The sequence below is a fragment of the Thermobia domestica genome, chromosome 9 (assembly GCF_964235325.1).
Source record: "Thermobia domestica chromosome 9, izTheDome1.hap1.1, whole genome shotgun sequence".
Classification (NCBI taxonomy): domain Eukaryota; kingdom Metazoa; phylum Arthropoda; class Insecta; order Zygentoma; family Lepismatidae; genus Thermobia; species Thermobia domestica.
Window position 1 is genome coordinate 120,309,641 of NC_137462.1, and position 22,417 is coordinate 120,332,057.

Here is a 22,417-nt window from a genome sequence, read left to right on the forward strand (position 1 = left end):
TGGCGCGAAACAATCCATCTTGTTGAACTTCAAGCTCAGACATTACTGCACTCTTATCCGGCCGGAGACTCTGTACGCAGCGGGCACGATCGAGAAACTGGAAACTACACAAGGAAAATTTTACGAAAAATCTTGGGATCCGTCAACGACAAGGGTGAACTTAAACGACGGCACAACCAGGAGTTATATGTACACGTGCAAAAATAACTGACACGATGCGGAAGAGGAGATTGTCTTTTAAGGATATGTGTCTCGAATGAGTCCAATAAGATTGACCAACTGAATAATTTAAGAAACGAAAGGATTGGTTCAATGAAACTTCACGGAGATTGGAATCATATGTGAAGATATCCAAGAGCGAGAACAACTTAAGAAAAAACTTCAAGAACACCAAAGCTTAAAACCTAAGCAGAAGCTGAAAACGGGAAGGACTTGGACTGAAGAGGGGAAAAAAGCAACACCAAACTAGAAATGAAGGAATAATGGGGAAATGTCAAAGCCCAGAGAAAACAGTTGTAATAACGTAATTCTTAGTTGGCCGAAACGAGAGCAAGATCTGGCACAATAGTCCTTGTTTAATATTTGCAAATTTTCTCCCATTTGCTTAAGCGATTGAAATAATGGGTTTAAAAAAAGTGCACATTCAATTCCATGTAAAGGTTCTGTGTTTCGTCACGGACTTTGTTTATAAGAGAACTCTAAATTTTACGGCCAACATCATGGTAAATACTGTGGACCATAAGCCACAACTAATGAGAGATATCAAATGATGACCAGCCACTCATCGCCTAATCAAGCATGGGTCACCTGGCCCGTTAGAATTCCGTCTGTTTTAAAACGATAATAATAATAATAATAATAATAATAATAATAATAATAATAATAATAATAATAATAATAATAATAATAATAATAATAATAATAATAATAATACGAAGAAGAAAATTGTTTTATTTCTCGTATCTTGTGTCAATATTGCCTGCAGTAAGAGAAAAAAAAATGTGTTACGTTGTAGAAACGTAGGTAAATGCGTTATGTTTTTCTTACAAGACAACTGTAATGGCAGCAATCGACAAAGTTTCGATAGTTGTGAGAATTTGGAGAGCTGGTTGTTTCGTGGATGTAAGTTACATGAATACAGGGAAGGTACACCTTAGCATAAAATTCATTTTATTGAGTTTTGAGACGTTGAAGGTAGCAACAGCCACAGAAATTCACGTTATGTCTTCTACAATCTTGCATATAGTATTATTCTTATTTACGACTTGACGAATCAGATGTCTCAACGGAAGTTGAAGAAGTGATTAGCTAAGATGTTGAACACACAAGGCAATTCCTAATTGTAGCAAAACAACCTCGATGATTTTGATCCAGACCAACTTGTTGTTCCAACTTAGGTTTCTATTTTTGGGATTGGAACGAAATTAGACCTTGCTAAATTACACACGAAAGTATCATCAATTACCGAAGAATGCGGAGCTAATGAAATATTTTTGAATTATCACCGGGTAAGGTCACTGGTGTCAGTTAAGTTTCACCCTAAAGTCAAGTCGCTTTTTTGACGAAGTCACTGTGAGAATATATTATAGTCGAGGCAAAATCATATCTTTCATGGACGGAAGGCTACATTCACCGCAGAAATTTTATCAGAATGACTGATCCTATGTCATGTCTTAAGACATATCTGCAGCTTGGGTCTAAAAGAGCCAATGTCACTTTTTGATGAAAATGAGATTTTCAGCAATTTAGATCTCTAAATGTGTATTTTCTTGTGTAAGAAGAGCAAGTGTCAACATGGAATAGTTTCAGAATAATTTTCAAAATAATGTTATAGGCCCTTGCTGAGGATGAAGAATCTGTTTAAAAAAGGCCAAAGTATACATTGGCCTTTCTTCAATCTAGCCAAAGTGGGACACGTTGACATTTGTCCATTAGCTACATGTCGATATCAACACACACATTGGCCATATTTCAGTATCGATCATGCGATCCCACTAGTGACATTCCTTTAGTTTACCCAGTTTCTTTGTGAGTCCCCTTGCACAATTTAAACTTGGCCTCAGTTGTTGCATCCTCATTGGTATGCAACCGTGCACATCATATTGCATCGATTTGAGGGAATATTATTGGCGAATTGGCAATGGGTTTCATGTTCTTGACGCTAGTTCTTACATTTCCGACGCTTTGAACTCACGTTTACTTAGTATGAGGTCATTTCTGGGCATTTTTTGTTACGTGTTTCCACACATGTGAATCACCCTGCTTCATCTGTTGTGCTCTACCGACACTCCAGATGTCTTTCTAGAGCATTTGAGTACAAATTCGCTATACTTAATACTCAGAACGTCCCTGTTGGCCAGCATCCGTACCTGGCGATTATGCAACCGCACACAACGGGCATGAAGGTGTCCGTCATTTTGTATTTGTTCCAGATATCGACTTAATACAAATGAATTATTGTTACCTGGTAGAAACCCTATCAATTCATATCCATTTAGACCAATTTTCATTCGGCACATTATCCGGGACTCCCTACGTTCCTTTGGGGAATCCCTTGCGCGTGCATGGTAGGATTGTAAAACATGCAAAATTCAATACAGCAGATATGACTTCGTCTTCGAATTTTTATCCGCCCTCTTTATGTTGGATAGTTTCCGAACTATTGGCGTCCGAAAGTCATTTTCCCACGCTTTCGGCACCTTGTAGATACGAAACTATGTCCGACAGCCGAAAGTTCAAGAGAACTTTTTTTCTTGTCTCAGTGGCAGGAGTCACCTCGCAAAAGTTGTAACACTTATTTTGCAACACCCGATATATATATATATATATATATATATATATATATATATATATATATATATATATATATATATATATATATATATTACGTAGAATTATCGTACACAGTACACTCAATAATACAAACAGCACATTGGGATCTTTACTACATAGCCCTCTGAAAGCAGGTCCTGGATAGAAGTTTTAGGGCAAAGAAAATAGCACGATTCTATACAAACATTCTTTTCTCATTACTTTTGCGAACAACAATAAATTTAAACATTTTACTCACGTAAATATAGGATACTTAAATTTTAAAAAGGCATGCTTTTAGAAGAAACGATATTAAGCTCTTTATTTCAATTTTTGAAACATTGTTAATTTAAAATAATAAGTTATTTGAATATTATGCAACATCAATATTATTCTTGCATTTAAAAAAATCCCTTCCGCCAAAAGTGGTGTTTCTACGAAATTAAGCTTTTTTGTTTGTTTGTTCTAACGTCCCACGAATATGCTCTGAGGCTAAGGGAGTCGCTGATGACAATGAGTAAAATGGTTGGTACAAAGAAGGTGGGAGGAAACGGGAAAACTCGAGAAAACCAACACACATGGTATTTTCCACCACAAGGCCACTTAAAGCAAACTCGGATGGAACAAGGGACCAGCACCAGAGGTGAGCCCTCTATCACTGTGCTACTATAGTCCCTAATAGTTTATTGGGTTCGAATTTAAAATTGATGTAACAAATAATTATTATTATTTTTTTTTTTTTTTACCTAGTCCAATCACACTGTTACAAAAGTACCAGAGACTGCAACACTGTTGCGAGTAGAAAGAATGAACCTGGCGGCGGTGGAAAGTGCGATCATGCATTGAGAGTGTTGCTGTAGACAGGGATGCACGAAACCCGTATAGATAGGATGGAATGGGGTGAGTACGAAAATAGGGTAGCAGTGATAGCGTTACACAAAGTTGAAAAAAGCGAGTGAAATTTTTCACACACTAAAAAAGCTTAACATCAGTCGCATGTTTGTGTACCGCACTATCCAGCGGTTCCTTAATGCTGGGTCTGTTCAGGATCGCCCGAAAGCTAGCTGATCACGAAGTGCAAAAACTTCAGAAGTTGTGAAAGCAGTGGCGGCGCGTGTGAGGATAAATCTCGTACGGAAGCAGACAGTAATGACTCGTGAAATGAACATCTTCAAGCGAACGATGTCCAGGCTACTCAGGCACGATCTTCGACCCTACCGATGGTCAACGGGACATATTTTTTTTTGACACAGCGCCTGATGGAGTAAAGGAAGTGTAAAAGTAACGCCTGCTTCATCAGTACGTAAAATCGGCACAGACAGATTCTGTTCACCGATGAGAAGTTGTTCAATATCGAAGGGTGTTTCAATCGCCAAAATGATAAGGTGTAAGCGTCATCAGTTCAGGAAACCAGAAACAAAGTTCCGAAAATATAGAAAGCCCAACATCCCGCGTCCGTCATGGTGTGGTGGGGAATGAACTATGCTTCCACAACAGGTCTTCATTTTTGTGAGAAAGGAGTGAAAATTAGTGCCCGAGTGTACCAAAAACACTGTGTTGCAGCCTATAGTGAAGGACTTGACCACCACTCTCTTCAGAACACCCACATCGATTTTGCAGCAAGATTCGGCTCCTGCTCACAAGGCAAAATCAACCCAGGAGTGGCTGGCGCACAATGTGCCTGACTTTATGTCCATTGAGGACTGGCTTTATAGCAGCCCTGACCTTAATCCCCTGGATTACACACTGCGGACAGTGCTTGAGGATACTGCCTGCAAGAAGCATCATTCCATTGTTGCCAATTTAAAGCGCTCTTTACTGGCTGCAGTGGGATCAATTCTCCTGGAGACAGTGCTTGCTGCCGTAGACGAGTGGCCCGCAAGATTCCAAGTTTGTGTGCGTCCTAGCGACGGACATTTTGAAATATGGTTGTACAAACTGTTGTCAGACAAAGTATGCTTCACATATTATATGCAACTATAATTTTGTCACAATATTATATGCATGTTAAATTCCCTATTCTCTTATTGATGTTGAGTTTTTTCTTTGTAACAGTATTTATGGCTAGTAGGGTTGTTAGAATTTTCCCCAGGGTTGAAAAAACGTTTTTTTTTTTTAAAAAAAAAAAGAACTTTTTTATGTTTAAAACGTTTTTAACGTTTAAAACAAAGTACTTTGTTTTAAACAAAAAAAACACGTTTAAAATGTTTATTTTGTTTAAAACAATAATCTAAATAGGCATATATATTCCATTTTTACACGCTCACAGGTATTGCTTGCCATCTATATTCAACCGTTAGATCAAATTTCTGGAACTTCTCTAATCTCGATCCGTCCAAATGTTCAATTCCGGAGAAAGAAATCGGGATTTTCCCAATTTCTGTTCACTGAATATGTAGTTTCTTTGTGTTACGTTCTACTGGTCGTCTGCATTCTTAATCTTTAAACGCCCATTGACGCAACTGCTGTATCAGGGCTTTAAATCTCAATGGCTCACTCCCTAATTAAGGCTGGAAGATGGTTTTGGAACTAATTTATTCCTGAAGGATGCAGCTTTCCGCTGGTGTGCATCTTTCTATGTGGGGGTACCATGTGGTGGTGGGAGGAGGGTAAATATCGTGTTCTTCTGTTTCTTTTTAAACTTTTTTTGGGAGCCATTCCCTCTCTTGGAGGATAGATTCTTAAAAATTGGCCACTACATGGTAATATCGTGTATTTGTACTTCTTGCTTATATGGGGGAGCAGGGAGGGGGTAAAGTTAAACAATTCTTGGAGTTTCGGTTTTTTGACGTAAATTACATTTATTTTTACAACAAACATCAATAGCTCAGCCCCTAATTAAGCTAGAAAGATGATTTGGTACTAAAGTATTCCTGAGGAATGAAGCCTTCCGCTAGTATGCATTTTATTAGGGATGGGCACGAGTCGAGCTGAGTCAAAGATAATTTTCTCGAGTCGAGTTTGATAAACGGCTTGCTCGTTTTAACTCGTTTTGAAATCATGGCCTGATTAGACTGGAAAGCGAAAGTCATAAGAAATGTAAGAAGTAATATGGAACATTTTTAGTGTTGCTGAGAAGATAGGACACTACTCGCATCTCGTCTCGTCTCGACTATGGATTTTTATAACGAGACAGCCTCAAATGTGAGCACCAATGTAAACACCGGTATATACTGAAGTCCTTACCACCAAGGCTGAGACCTGCGCGATCTAACTTTTGATCCGAAGCAGAGGCCCAACCCAGGTAGTGATGTTAACTGGCTCAGTTCGGTTCAACTAAGGAGCAGCTCGAGCCGACTTGGTTGAGATGAGGCACCGACTCAGCTCAGGTGAGCCATCGGCTCGGTTGGGTGAGATGTTGGCTCGGTTCGATAGTGAATGAGCTGTGGGCCGAGCTGCTAGAGCCGTTGGGAACCCGAGCCGAGCAGGTTTGAACGTGTTTGGCCGGCGCAGTCTAACTTTTAACGATTTTTGGTTCGAGCCTAGATACTTGCTCCTCCGGAACTCAAACCCAGTACCTCGTGAACGATGTCCTTCCCTCCTTGACTGCACCTTTTCCAAGATCAGCTGTCAACTAATTTTTAGTATTCAAATACAAACCGCCTCTCATTCATGTTTATACACGCTGGTGTTGTTGTTATAATAATAATAATAAGAAGAAGAAGAAGAAGAAGAAGAAGAAGAAGAAGTTGTAGTAATAGTAAGTATCATTGATAATAATTATATTGTCTATGTACGATACTTGAAGAAAATACTTGAAACTACACACAGCATTTGGCTCGATTTGGCTCGACTCGACTCGAAACTCGAGTCGAGTTGGAGGAAATTTTTCGAGCCGAGTTCTCGAGTCAAGCTCAATGATGTCGGTTTCGAGTCGAGTCGAGTTTCAATGAAAACTCGCTCGTGCACATCCCTACATTTTATGTATGTAGTGGGTATTTATGTACGGCCGAGAGAGGGAGGACGAAGTTCGTTTTTTAAATTTTTCATCAGACTTTGGAGGCCATTCCTCCCCCTTTGTGGTACATCCACAAAAATTAGTTTGTGAAACAATGAAGTAGTCCCCTACATGACAGTAACCTGTATATGTACTTCGGTTTACAGAGGATGAGGGGGTCAAATTTGGCTAATTTACATTGTGTTTCAGAACGGTTCCATATAAGGCAAGATATATATTTTACTGAAATGGTCTAGAAGCATAATTTTTGTTCGATGTGTGCAGCAAAAATGATTTGCATATGGACGTGGTACTGTCGTGGAGGAGGGGAGAGAATGTCTAATTCAATGAATGTTTTTCTGTGCATTTTTTAATATTTCCTACATAAAACGAATTCGTTACGCAATGGCAGCACTGGCTACCTACCATTTCTTATATTATTGTCACAAGTATGTGGCCTACACATTAGCATCATTTTGTTAGCGCAAAAGCACACATTTTGCACATTTTTAGCAGCATTTTGTCACAGCATTTTCCAGTGATTGCAAGAATTGCCAGGGCCCCGCAGTCAACATTTTCATATTTTTAAATGATTTTTGTATCTGTTCGTTTCTACAAATACGGCGGGAATTTCACGAATGTTACCTCGTTGGAATCTGTGGTCTATAAGCTTTCCAACTGTGAATAAATCATGACTGTGATAATTAGGAAGGTCACCAGAGCCCCGAACGTGAGAGCCTACCATTTTGTTAAAATCCCTGGCGGGCGTCTAAAGGTTAATTGTCTTATGCCGTAGACACTAATCACTGTTAGCTATCCATTTGCAGATAGAGATGTATCTTGAAAACTGTTTAGTTAAAAGATGTCATTTGCTCCTTGTAGGCTAGTCACTGCTCTTTTCTATGAGTTGTATTGTATTTGTCAGAGTATTTCTTCTAGCTTATGATGTGAGAACTGTTCATTATTATGGAAATGATAGTGACCAAAAAATACTAAAGCTTTGAATTTGTGAATTTGGATCTTAGAATAGTGTATAGTGTGTTTAACCTCAATTATTCTTGGAAATTAAGAAATGTTCAAATACTTCACTTGAATTACTGTTGGTTTAGTTATACGCACATTGATGTACAGAATTTCGTTCAGTAATTGCTGTTATAATAAGAATATAACTCTGCTTGTAATTTACTTCATGCACAAATCCTGCGGAGAATGGGTTGTTTGTTAGAAAATTAAATTAGCTTCTTCAATCTGATATTTTAGTTGTTTTAAACAGTCCAACCACCATAAAAAAAAAAAACGTTTAAAACAATTTGTTTAAAACAAACAATAAAACAGCCCTCCTTTAAAACATGTTTTAAACATATCAACCCTGATTTTCCCCAGCCCAAAATTTCCCAGTGGGTATTTTTGGATAAAACCCACATAAAAAAAAAACAATAACCCCCCCCCCCCCAAAAAAAAAACATACGATTATAATACGTCTTAATACAATTATAATAACTTTCTTTAGTTGTACTTCTTAGTGCAGTTATCAGTAATTTTGAATGCAGTTATCACGTACCTCGAACTAGATTTTTAATCAGGTTACTTTGATTGAAATGCGTGTTCTATGGGGGAGAGCGGATGGTCAAAATCTATGCGAAAATCCTAATACCTCTCGATTATGTCAAGTTAGGAAAGTGGCATTTTCTATGTAAACTTCCCATTAAAAGCAAGTGGACTAGTGTCCCAGTGTTTTTGAGAGTTGAGAGTTGGGGAAGGGGAATATTTTCCACAATTTGAAAGCAATTTTACCTGTTGTTTCTGATCGCATCACACGGGGAAACGATGAAGCAGTTTAAAATGAATTTTTGAACATACAATAATTAGTATCTACCCTGAGCTGGGATTTTACGTATATTATTTTGATTCAACTGCGCATCCTACGAAAAGGAGTAGAGGAAGCTCAAAATTCATGTACAAAAAATACAGTATGTAACGGGCACATCAAGTTAGGAAGATGAAATTCGGTATATAAATGCCTCACTAAAAATAAGGCGACACGTCCCTTTCTGTTTTTGAAAATTTCAACTTTAAGGGAAGAACGAGGTTGTTTTCTATAACTTCTTTCTTTACATTTAAATCGACGATGTCTATTGTTTGTGATCGCGTCACCGGAAATGGTTGAACAGTTTGAAATGAGTTTTAGAACGTAGTACCTACCTCAAGCTGAGATATTATCATGTAACGTTTCTTAAAGGGCTTAGGGGAAGGGAGGTAACTTTCCTAAGGGAGAAGCGGGTTAAAAATTCATGCCAGAAATAGAATATCTTATTACACTTCCATTGACATGCGTATCTTAAGGGGAAGAGGAGGCTCAAACCTTTTCTTGATCTTAATTCTTCCTGTGCAAAGAACGGGCACTCAGCTAGTATGGAATCAAAAGTAGGTAATGCGGCTACATTTCCTTTGTTTTTGTTACATACTTGGGTATTAATATAAACAGATAAAAAGTCTTTCTCTACGTGTCAGTTCATTACAAATCGAGAACCCTTCACTTGAAAAACGAAATTACCAAAGATTCGCCTCTATCTTCGCAACACTAACGTCAATCAGATCGTGGAATTAACCATGTGGCAAGATCGTGGTTAATAATTCTTGCGTATCTGATGGAGTATGTGAAGCACAATACAATTATTGTATGTCAAAAAACCCCTTTAATCCTAAAATCTATTGTAAGAAACCAAATTGGCAACTGAAAATGAAAAAAAAATCCATTTTCAACAAAATACTTTATTTTTTTTGGAAAACAATATCCATTCAATAAAGCCCTTTTTTATCTTTGGCTCCTGAACTTGAAGCATTATTCCGATATTTGCCTGGCGTGTTTTGAGTGAAACTCAGGGCGGCTGGCTTAGGGATTTGAATCATAAGTGTAAGAGGGGACTTCATTCCTATTCTGTATTACGTAAAATTATCCACCTCCTTATTACTGTAGAAAATTGTGTACTTCCTCCTTCTAGAAATCGAAATATAAGCGAGTGTCAATGGGGCAAAGTGTGTCCCACGAAACGCGTATGGGATTTCCGGGATTCATATTTTTTTTTTTTTTTTTTTTTTAAAGTTTAGTTCAATGTTTCATGATTATTCACCAGGCTTAAGGGAATTGTGATGATATGTATAATAATTGTGGCATGACAAAAGTGGTAGGGAAGGGGAGAGCCCCGAGAAAACCCATGCACATGATGTTTATCCATCATAAGACGCACTTGGCGGAAGCTGGAATCGAACTAGGAGCCCGCACCAGACGGGAAAAACCGTGATCCCGCAAAGAAATTCAATAGTTTCATGTGTACAGTAGAACATATATGCTTAAATGGTATATAGCTTTAAATATACGTATAAAATTTAATAAAACCCAATTTTGCCCAATAAAACCCAATTTTACCCAATAAAAACCACTGGGCTGGGCTTTTTTTTTTTAAAAAAAAAAAAAAACTGTGTTTGTCACAACCCTGATGGCTAGACTAGGTATATTCTTCATTTTAAAAATTTCTTCAGATCAGTAGTTACATCTTTATTTCCATTACTAAATGCAGAGCCAACTTGTAATAGGACATCTCAAAAATGAGTTTATGTTACTTACCAAACATAAAATATAACTGAAAATAAGTGCATATCTAAATGTTGATTCCCAGGACTTGTTAGAACTGTGATATACATAGGTACGAAAATATAATTGCTGTGTATTCTACCTGCTCTGGTATAGAAATTATTATTGATGATATACTTAATACTGAAATGGAAGAGTTCAGTTGAGTGGATTTGTGTTTAAGGCCCCCTTCAGCAGCGAGGCTATATGAGACGTGGACTACTGATTTACGCGAAATCCGAAGCTCCCGCCGGGAATCGAACCCGGGTCTCCTACGCCAAGGGCGCGTACACTAACCGCTTAGCCATGAAGGAGCTCTACTAAAATGGAAGAAATTTATGAAACTGTCAATGTTAAACAGTGGGTGAGTACAGATAGGTCCACCTCAACGAACATTGTTTTAAGTTCCAGTGAATTCACTGAAGGTCTTATACAGAAACTGTCAGCCCTCAAATAGCATCACTATATATCAGATCAGTCTGCGTATTTAAAGAAATGTAAAGCCAACCCCGGTGATACTGATTGCGCACATTATTCAGTCACAGTGTAGGTATCATAAGTGATTATTTACAACACGACACTATTGCTGCGTATACATTTCAGTGCAACTCAAAAACCATCTGAAGCCATCTGGTTAAAAAACTGTTTTATTTCAGTGACGGGAATCTGCCCAGTTAAAAAAAAAAAACTACTAAACCTCTGTCATCACGAATCTGACTTTGCTGAATGAAATCTTTTTCCGCCTGCTCACGGCAAAAGGCCTGTGCGACGATGTAGGTGGTACAACCCAACGAGAACGGTCAAGAGATGGTCTTCAAAGAGAAAAAGAATGAAATCTTTCAGTTTTATGTCTCACGGTTATGTCAGCTAGGCTAAAGGAGACGGTGATGATAAAAAAAATGAAAAACATAATGGTGGAATGAATAAAGTGGGAGGAAACGGGAGAACCTCGAGAAAACCACGCACATGTTCACTTGGCGCGAGCTGGGCTCGAACCAGGGACTCCAAGCACCAGAGGTGAACGCTCTACCACTGACGTCTTCAAAGAGTATGCACAACCACAGATCATAACTGCTCAGGATTTGCACAATTTTCGTGAAAAAAGTATCACAGGAATCAACTACATATTTATGTCTACGGAAGCTGTACAAGCTAATGCTCCTACCCTTGAGAGAAGGTTTCCCAAATGAAAACCTGTACCTCACGTTAGGTCAAATACAAATTTGTACCGCTTAGCACAAGTACACTGCGATGTTACGCAACATCAAATTCAAGTGAATATCAAGAAGCACAGATAACATCAATACCCACATGATTCCACTGTTCTGATTTTCATACCCAGAACTCCGTTGCGTGCGTTTACGATCACCAGTGGTGGCTGGCAGTAGTTGAAGATGTAAATCTGGAGTATACTGATTCGTAGGTACGATTCTTTAAACCAGCGGGACCAAGAACATCATTTGCGAAGTCAACTGACGCATCCTGGGTATACTACGCGACAGAACATAACCAATTTTTTCCTCGAAGGTCAAGATCTAAGGGTTCACTTGTCCCTACCATAAATTCTTCTTTGTAACTAGAATCCGGCGTTGCCGCTCGAACTCACATAGAACTTATTTCAACTGTCAGTATGGCTAATCCCACTACTGTTATCATAGTAGCATCGTACTGCGTTTCCTCCGTCTGGATCCATAGATTTTACACTAATATAGGTTAGTATTACCGTGATTGAATAACGTATATTTCGGTTGCTAAGCTTTGCAATCAGCCCACGTCATGGGACAATATATGAAAGCTATTTTATTCTACGTACTTGTTCAGCTTAAAATACAAATTACGTTCATGTAAATTATGTCCGGAAGCATGTAAATATTATCGAAAAGAGCAAAACTTCTTTACTCCCGATCCAAGCCTTTGCATTATGTCTTCTCCATAAGTGACGTAAAGACAATGCTCTAAATAGAAGCGGGGGAGTATGCACGACATATTTCATAGATCTTCCACTTCGAGCACTGCGTAAAAGAATAGCAACACAGTTTAAAAGCCGAGATCTTCCTGTCTCAAATATTTTCAGTGCGTAGCTGATGGTTGTATTGCGCCATTGTTTAGGCACAATCCGTCATAGACCGTAGCTCTAAGGAGTCAGTTTAGCACTTCCTTATATTTCCTTGCAAATTTCCAAACTATTTCAATATGCATTTATTCTTTTATTACCAACGCTACACTGGAATATCACTCCCCGTGAGATCAGAGAAGTTAAGCAGTGCCGGGTCTGGCCAGAGGAAATATAGGTGTGACCATGCAGCGTCGTGAGGACAATTCGGGAGAATAGAAGCAAACCCTGCTAAATCCATTTTTTCAATTTTGTCATGGAACGAAGACAAAGTGACTCCCTTGTTTCAGAATTGTTCAACTTTCCTGACAAAACTGAAAAATGGATTTAGGAGGTTTTGCTTCCATACTCCTCAATTGGAAAGTCACTTGAAACAAAGAAAAAAAAAAAAAGTAGCGAACTGCAGTCTATGAAGCCAGCATTAATGGCGAGGATAGCCGATCTGCTGACAACACATCATCCCACAGGAATCAGTGCTACAAGTCCAGGCCTCCTAAGGGCTGTTGCGCCAAGAATTTAATTATTATTATTGCTAATAAACCTAATCTGATGCATCACGCGTATAAAAACTGGACAAATTGCGAACTAGAATAGTACACACAGGAAATTAGTGAAATGAAATGAAATCTGTGAGTTTTACGTCCCACGCTTATGCCGGTTAGGCTAAAGGAGACGGTGATGATGAGTAATGAATGAAATGGTGGAATGAAGAAAGTGGGAGGAAACGGGAGAACCCCGAGAAAATCCACGCACACGGTGTTTGTCCACCACAAAGTTCACTTGGCGGGGGCTGGGTTCGAACCCGGGACCCCAAGCACCAGAGGTGAACGCTCTACCACTGAGCCACCGCGGCCCCCTCACACAGGAAATTAGTAATGATAGCTTTATTATTTAGATGTTAACCCGCATACATTAATAAATATGAAGAACTTTATACTTAATAGAATGCTTTTGCTTTTTACACCATTTCTTTTTTTAAAAAATAAAAAGTTTAAATTGTCATTATAGAATTATTCACGGGCCTGTCGAATAATAATAATAATAATAATTCTATTTATAAAAGACTAACATTAGTGCATTACGCTAACTCCTAATAGTGAATCACGTTCATGCTCATTGCAATAATATAATGAAATAATTTAGATTTGAGCATTTATATTTGTGTATCCGCAAGTTCGTTGGTCAGCTAATTAAAAAAAGAAAAAAAGAAAGAAAAAAGTGAATACAAACAATTAGATCTCTTAAGTGTAATTTTAACCTATAATTAGTGCTTGAACTTTTCGGGTACATAGTACCCGCCCAATACCCATTGCGTTTGGTTTACTCGATCCTTAGACCTGATAAACCCATTTGACCCGATAGACTCGTTAGGAGTTTGTACATGATAATTAGAACAAATTCTGTTACGATAATAAAGTGAAAGAACACGCCATTTACAATCATGACAGACTAAGCTTGTTTTCATAAAAACGGGGTTATCAGGCCAACCCCATTCATACGGTTCAATCGGGCAAACCCAATACATACGAGTAAAAATACAATATCGGTCCAACGGGCGGTCCAGAATCGATTCTATTTTCCGAGCATTACCGAAAATGCACAGTAGCCCGAAACGGCTCATATTATTGTTATTATTATATTAATAGGAGAGAAAATGACTTGTTGTAAGACCTGTACGTATTTTATTCCTATTTTAAATGGTTATTCTTGTTTTATTTATCTGCTTATTGGTTTGCAACACTCAAAAAAGAACAGTTTGAGACTTCACTGTTTACCCTGGCGACAGGGAGAGCGGCTAAGCTTTTGTAATACGGGCAACATCCAACTGGTTGACAAACCGCACGTGGCCGCTAACAACTAGATGACAGTTTTACTGCTGATAAGAAAAGTTAGTTTAGCTTTGAAAACAAGTATACCTTTGTCGCATGTTTTGCGAATACTTACACCTTTGGAACTGATAACACCATAGGGAGAAGCTATCGGATTACAAAAATATTATGCAATGAATTTTTGTTCCAAACACACCGTTATTTGACTATCAACGTCCTTTTTAGGACTTGCTCTTGTTCACACTTTGTTAATAATATAACCGTCACCAGGTTATATAAGTAATTTTTGTGGACGCTCTGATTATTTTGGAAAGACAAAAACCATTCTTCAATTTATACTTTATTTTTGTGACGCAAATAATTTCTTTTCTTCGGTGGAAACTGCTAATAATTCACTTTCTTTCCAACGAATCGAGAACAAAAGAGTCTTTCATCGTTCACTCATACATATATCTGAAACGTTTTTTCACCGTGAGAGAATTTTAGCGAGTAACAAAGACCACATTCATTATCTGAACTATATGTATATTCGTATTTCTTCTAGTTGGATTCTCAGTGTTTCTTCCTTACTCATTAATATGCAAAGACTACGTTGTATAGTTATTTGAAACTAAATTAAGTGTTTTCTTCAATCACTCAAGGTAATACTTAGCACGGACAGCTGCAATCTCGCCAGACTGCAGCCTAGCAATATTGTTCAGCCACTTTTATATAGAAGTTTTCACGGTCAGTTATCGCGTTTCTCTGCATTGTGGCCAGTAAACTGTGAATTAACGTAAATTCTTTTAACATTTAATTTGCATATCCATACAGGTGGCTTAATCTGATTACACTTTAAAATGAACCGCCAACATTGACCAGTCGATCAATCCAGCTCACACCTAGAACACCTCGACTCCAGGAGTTTTTCTCCGCGTGTCAAGATAGCCTACACGTTCGCTGAATTCGTATTTGAATTAAATAAAGGGGCACACGTCTAAACTCTGTTGGGTCTAAGCTCTAAACTGCGATAAACAAAGCCACGTGAAACTAAATGTCGCTGATTTGCTGTTGGCTTACCGACGCTTCTACTCCTCCGCAAAATAGTGCATATGATTTGACTATTACTTTTACTATGAAGCTCAATATAAAATTGCTATATTATTATAAATGACAAAAATATAATACGGATTACCTAATAATGCTGCAATCGAGTGTGGCTAATGAAACAATAAACACTAAGCATGCGCAGTAATTATGGCACCAATTCAACTGGGGACGCGTGTTCTGCTTTCAAGCCTGAAAGACGGCTGGCATGAATCCCGGTTCCGCGAGTGTTGTGGTGAAACACCAACAAGGTAAAACTTTACTCACTAAGCAGCAACTGTTCACCAGCGAAATTCAAATATATTTTTTTAATCTTTCGAGTTTTTTTCCTTCTTTTCTGCTGCTGCTGTATCTGGACAACACGAGACAGTATTGTTAAAATGCACTTGTATAATTTGCTCCACTGGGGAGTGGGAGTGATACATCACTAGCCAATCGTATTTGTGACAAGCGGAAGGATACAAATATTTTGTTTATCGGAGTTTAGAGCTTACGCTGAACAGGGAATAGTGACTGCTCAAGGACTGGTATAGCGGCTAGCCCCACTTAGTGCCTAGCTTAGCGCTTAGGGGCTAGCCCCGGGTCCGCAGACCCAGTGCATATAAGTAGTAAATGGGTCCTCCAATGTCCCAATTCAACATTGTGACTATCTGTATACTATGGTCAACTTTTCACGGATTCTTCTCGCAGCACCTAAGAACTTATTTTAGTGTTACCACACAGTGTTAACCTCACGTGCATTATTTAGTGGTGTGAGAAAAGTGTTTGTGGTAAACTCCCAAATATAAAGTTTCATCAACATACATATGTGATACAAAAGTAAAGGGCTATAACGTCGTGAAATGTGAAGTGAAATTGTATATTAATGGAAATAGTTAAATGTTTACGTCTATATCCGTGTTTAGTGTTGTGATTTTTTTTTTTTTTTTTTTTTTTTTTTTTTTTTTTTTTTTTTTTTTTACACATAGCGCATTTAATAAATAAGAATAGTATTTTATTTAACGTGTTTTTGTTGCATGTATGTATGATACTTTTGTGTGCCGTGGTTTGACCGATCATCTGAATGTTCGTGAGGATTTCGAGACGAGACATCCGAACCTCTCGGTGTTTGATGCTCATCTCATTGTTGAGACTTGAGGGCGATCCGGGAACAGTTCTGTAATCCCTTTTTGGAAACGTTCTTTGATGTCTTAAAAGGTAAGTTCAGATCTCCTGAAAGAACTCGTTGGTGGAACAGCAGGGTTACAGATACGGAAAGCGGTTACAGTAACATGATATTTTACTGTCCCAGTCATATTTAGTTCCACTTCCACGTATTGTATGTTATAGTCAGGGTTTGAAGAAAACCAGTTAAAAAAAAAAAAAAAAAAGCCCAGCCCACCTGGGCCCATATGGATTTTTCCCGGTTTAACTGAGTTTTTTGAAAATATTTGAATATTTTGGGGCTAAAAGTGTTAAAACGTGATTTATATTCCAAGATTATCATTGTCACAACTTGCAACTTTTTTCTATTCATTGCTGTTTAAAAAAAAAATGGCCGTCATTTTGATATTTTACATTGGATCGCCGAGAAAATTTATACAGCAAATTTAGAATGTCTCGTGCTTGTACCCTGAAAATTTAAACTGTAGTATGTGTGATACAGGCAGACCAACGAACAAATGTAGATCGAATCATCCTAGGAGTCTCAGTGACATCTGTCAAATATGAACACCACATATTGATTTAAAATAAAGATATAATACATGTTTTATAAAATAAATGTCTTACACAGCATAAATATTTTCCAGCGTAAAATAAATGGTTTTGTTGAAATTACCTCCGATATTTTGTGCGTTCAATTTCGGGATTTTCCAGAGCACTTCTTTCCCTCCCCCCCCCCCCTCGAAAATGCAGCTTTCTTTACTTTACATCGAAACTTCAACAATTCAACGAAGTTTGAATTGAGAACTTGAAAAAGCATTACGTAGTCTTCGGAACTCCGAGCATTAAGCTTCTTAAATTTGACAAGAATTTTTACGCTATTGCTGGTGTTGATTCTACAGAATGCTTATTTGAAGACTATCAACAAATAACTGAACAAAACTACTGATTTGGAAAACCAAAGTTTACTGAAGAATACTATTTTTACCATCAAAGGTAATAAAAAATAATACTAATAATTTTACATATTTATTGCTTGTATTAACACCTATGGCCTTAAACCCGTCAAACGTATGATGGATAACGTCCCTCGACGTCGCCTAGTCGGCGAGAACACTGTATGCGGATAGCATTTTCTAAAATATAAAATTGCATATTTTACTTCAAATAGGCTATCAGCATAATCCATACATTAATTTGTGTATAATTCTCTCAAGCTAAAGTAGGGTTTTTTTTTTATTCATTCAGAACTTTATAAAGGTCTTATAAAGGTTGAATGACGTATACCTCACCGCGAAAGCATGATTCGCCCAAGGAAAGTCAAATATCTGATAAAAATCACTTTCAATGCGATCACCTTAGTTGTACAATATACTAAGAAACAGCTTAAAAACGCAGGTGGGTTTTAAGGTGGGTCCAACACGAAAAAAAAAAAAAAAAAAAAACAGTTTTTTTTTCGAGCTGGGCCCACTTGGACAAATCCTGGTTATAGCTGAAAGAAATGCATGGCACTGACCTGAATTCTGACATCATTTTATATGTAAATTTTCAACGTTACAATCTGTATACCTGCCGAATCTTAAAGCTCCGGGTTTTTTTTTTTTTTTTTGTTTTTTTTCGTAAGTACATTATGGTTCATTTAGCGTAAGTTTTATAATTTTCGCACTTCCCCACCATATATATTTACGTGCAAACATGGGCAAATTCAGTTTGTGGTTATATTTGATGCCTTATAAAAACATAACTAACATTGTATGTAGACAAACATGAAACCCATATAGGACATTTTTGGCTCAACTTCTTCTCAGAATTTTCCGGGCTTAAAAATAACAATTTGGTTGATGCTCACAGAAGGCATTGTGGCCTTCGAAACTGAGGTATTAAAACGTTTTGAGCAATACATTAAAACTTAAAGGTAATTTCATAACCTTTCCACTGGTGTTTGACTCATCGTGTACATGATTTGCCACTCGCCATATTGGAAATATGGCCATCATGGGCATACGGAATGGAATCCATAACCATCCATTGTGTTAAGGGTCTTCACTACAGCGAAATTAAACTACCTCAAGTTTTTGAGGTTTTCTGTAATATCTTCAAAACAAATAAAAATATTCGCAAAGCAGAAACGTAGTGAACTAGATAATACGATTTTGCACGTGATATCTTTACCACAACTCACCTATCTGCTTTTGGTATGCCACTATTTACAGAACCCACAAAAAATGGTAAATCTATCTACAGTTCCAAATAGAAAGCAGATAGATGAGTTATGATATCGGTATCACATGTAGAATCGTATTGTCTAGATCACTACGTTTCTACTTTTCGAATATTTTTTATTTGTTTTGAAGATACTACAGAAAGAACTCTTAAAATTAGCGGTAGTTTAATTTTGCTGTAGTGAAGGCCCTTAACGAAACATGTACCAAAATGTGTGAAAATTATCAGATTTTTAAAAAATGGTCGTGCAACCACCATCGTGAGAGTTTCGGTGAAATGACCCACATAAAGTCATGGAATTATGCTACGGGGAATTATATTACAAGATCACACATTATTTTTGAAGTACAAAAGAAAATTCTCAGAACTAAGCCTATAACATGAAATAATCCAAAAACTCACTGCAAACCACTATCGCTAATTACTACCATTAAAATGTATGTAATGTATATAAAACAAAATCAGAAAATATGTAAATATACCGTACATAGTTAATACAAGACTTACACAAAATTTACATGTTCCTACTTGTAGACAGGAAACATGTAGGAAACGTTTCTTATCGACAATCATTAAAATAATTCGATCATTTACCTCAAACTGTTAAACTGAATAAATATATTAATAAGTTCAAGGCAGCACTACAAAAAATTACATTAAATGATGCGTTTTACTCTGTCAATGAGTTTCTAAATGAAGATAATGAATAATAGATAGTGGTTTCAGATAATGAGTAATAGATAATAGCAATTATCATCATTTTACTTGATGACACTCATGTAAATAGTACTTTTTGCATACTATCATCAATTAATTATATATAACAATAATCTCTATTAATCATGTTTATGTCTTTTGACACGTTTTATACAAAGGTGCTATTTGCACATGTATTTGGTATATTAAATACAACGCAATACAACAGGTAGAATTACCCGTTTTAGTTCCACTGCTGCACTTCACATAATGTCCATCTCTGTGCCTTCAGAATCCTTTACCCTGCCTTCCTCACTCGAGCTTGCACTCTTCCCAATGGACTTCAATATCCTCTCGTGCAACCGTAAAAAATAAAAAAGACTGCACTGTTTTTACCAGATCTGAAGTCTACTGCAGGTGGTCCGTGAATTCATATGTCGTTCTTTTCGGGGTGGACACCCAATTTAGAAGGGATTAAACGTTATGGTTATATATACAGTGTCTGCATAAAGGCCTATTTCATAAAAACGACACAAACCAACTTGTACTAAGTCGCCATTAAGAGCAAAAATATGTTTAATGGAATCAGGACGAGATGAAGCTTGTAGCGCGAGGGTACGTCCGTAGGAAGCAGACGCGTCAGCGACTATGGGTGTGTAAGCAAGGTGTTCATGTTACAAGATGCTTTATCGTTTCCTGTCGAACAGCCTTGTTAGATCATGACTTAACATACCGGATTCATATACAAATTTAGTGTATCATTGCTTTCTTCAGGACTATTATGTGGCTTAAAGCATCATAGACTTCGGATATTTTCTCTGTAATTGACATATTTTTGTAACAGTCGTGTCATACGAAATATCCTCATATACGTGATAACTCACACATTGCTGTTTTGAAAACATTAGATATTTCTTCTGTAAATTTTACAAATCTATGGCCCCTTACATTGACTGCACCTTTATAAAAAGCTTTCGTTAAATAATAATAATAATAATAATAATAATAATAATAATAATAATAATACAGGCCTATTAGTTTACAGGCAAAGATCTACAGTACGAGTATTTCAATTAGACTAGATATACGTTTCTTTGAATTGATATAACAAATATTACAATAACTTTGACAGATCATAGTCTCTCAGTGACTGACCTTAAAATTCAATAATATACATAAACACATAAAAAAAATTAATATAGATGCTCTTACATTATTTAAATGGTGCTAGCTTTAGCAAATGTGGCTAGAAACAGTTAACTCGCTCAATCGATTGCCGGGTGAATCGATTTTAGACAAATTCTTGACAATTAAGATGTAATTGATATTTTATTATTTTTTTTAAATGCAATTTTCGGAAAATACTATACTCTTTTCATAGCTGAAGTGTTCTATATACAGAACACCCAGTTTCTTTAAATTACACAAATGCCTATTATCAATCGACAAAACAATTCATTCATCGCAAACGAGTAACGCGATCAACCGGGTCTCTTCCACTTTCTAAACCCACATATTTTCGTTCCGTTTCAGGCCCAATCAAATATTGACTCGCACAGTTGCAAAGCTTTATTTGCGATAAGTTTGCGACAAACAAATATATACATTTTATAGTGATGCTAATCAGCTGGTAGACACCAGTTCGCAAGAACAGGTTGTTAAAATAATACGAGCCTTATGCAGATTCGTTCTGAGGGATGATTAAAGCAATACTAAAGAGCTCGACTAAAATATGTTTCCTGCAGTGTTCATGTCTACAGTATGACACTAATCATACGTCAAAACGACTCTGCATAAAGTAGGTTCGAGTTTGCAGAACCGTTTGTTATACTCAGTCATAAACTCACACACACACTCACGTAGCTAGAAAAGTTAGCTTATTGAATACAAATTTTTCACAACCAAAAGCAATTGACGTATTTAGAGAACCATGCTTTGCTCTGAACATACCAGAAGATAATGGCGCGGTAGGGGAACAGTAAAACCTGTCTTTCCGCCTTATGCAGAATCGTTTTGATGTGTGATTAGAGTAATACTAAAAGCCTAATTGCTGCAGGAAACATATGTTAGTCGAATTCTTTAGTAAGGCACTAATCACTTGTCAGAAAGAGTCTGCATAAGGCCCTTTATTTTTAGAACTTCTTATAGCTGCACGGTTAAACACATGCGCCCTTATGCAGGGTTGTTTAGACGTATGGTTAGGGTAGGATTGCCAGACGTCTCGGTTTTCTGGGACAGTTCCGGTTTTCAACGAAATAATTAATTGTCCCGAAAAAGGCTTTCGGGACGCCTGTTTGTCCTGGTTTTTGTTCTTCAGCTTGAAAAATGTTCAACTTGTAAGAAATATTATGTCTCACCTAAAAACGGTTTTCGAAATATTTGTGTAGCCAATTAATCTTACTAAAGAAAAAATATGGCGTTTTAAAATCACACTCATTCTTTTGTCCTATGGGTTGTTTAGCTTCCAGAGGGGAAATAAAAGGGTTTTTAAAATATTCCAGAGGGAGCATATGTTAAGGCATTACAGTAGAGCGTCGATTATCCTAACGTCGGTCAACCGAACGACCGCTTAACCGAACTGTGTACTCGTTCGCACCTGTTACTCTCCCACCCTACCGTCAATCATCCCCCTCACTCCCAAACCAAGAGTAGTAGTGGTCCGCGTGTGGCTAGCCGAGTCAGCAAAAATTTTTGTGACGTCATAGGTCAAAGGTTAATGACCTTGGCCCGGGGTCAATGACCTAGGGGTACATAGGAACACCCCTCTAAATTTTGGCAGGGGTACCTTGGCCCACCCCCTAAATTTTGGCAGGGGTACATAGGACCACCCCCCTTAAATTTTGGAAATTGCCAAATCTAAAAATTTGGTATGGTAACCTAGGATCACAGTATGTACCTCTATTAGTATTGGGTGTCTATGTCGTTCCCTTTTATGGGTAAAAAATTGC

The 22,417-nt window shown here is 37.4% G+C and overlaps 1 protein-coding gene across 3 annotated transcripts in view; it reads right to left on the reverse strand.

Moving 5' to 3' along the window:
* LOC145694973 (beta-galactosidase-1-like protein 2) overlaps window positions 1-20,947 on the reverse strand; it is an 89,831-nt gene extending 68,884 nt beyond the window's left edge. The window contains exon 1 of one of the 3 annotated variants that reach the window (XM_081771783.1): window positions 20,682-20,947. The gene's annotated coding sequence lies outside the window, so the exon portion shown is untranslated. Of the gene's footprint in view, window positions 1-19,708; window positions 20,419-20,624 lie in introns of those variants that run through there. The other 2 variants (XM_081771786.1, XM_081771784.1) reach the window with 2 other exon arrangements.
* Window positions 20,948-22,417: the final 1,470 nt, after the last annotated feature.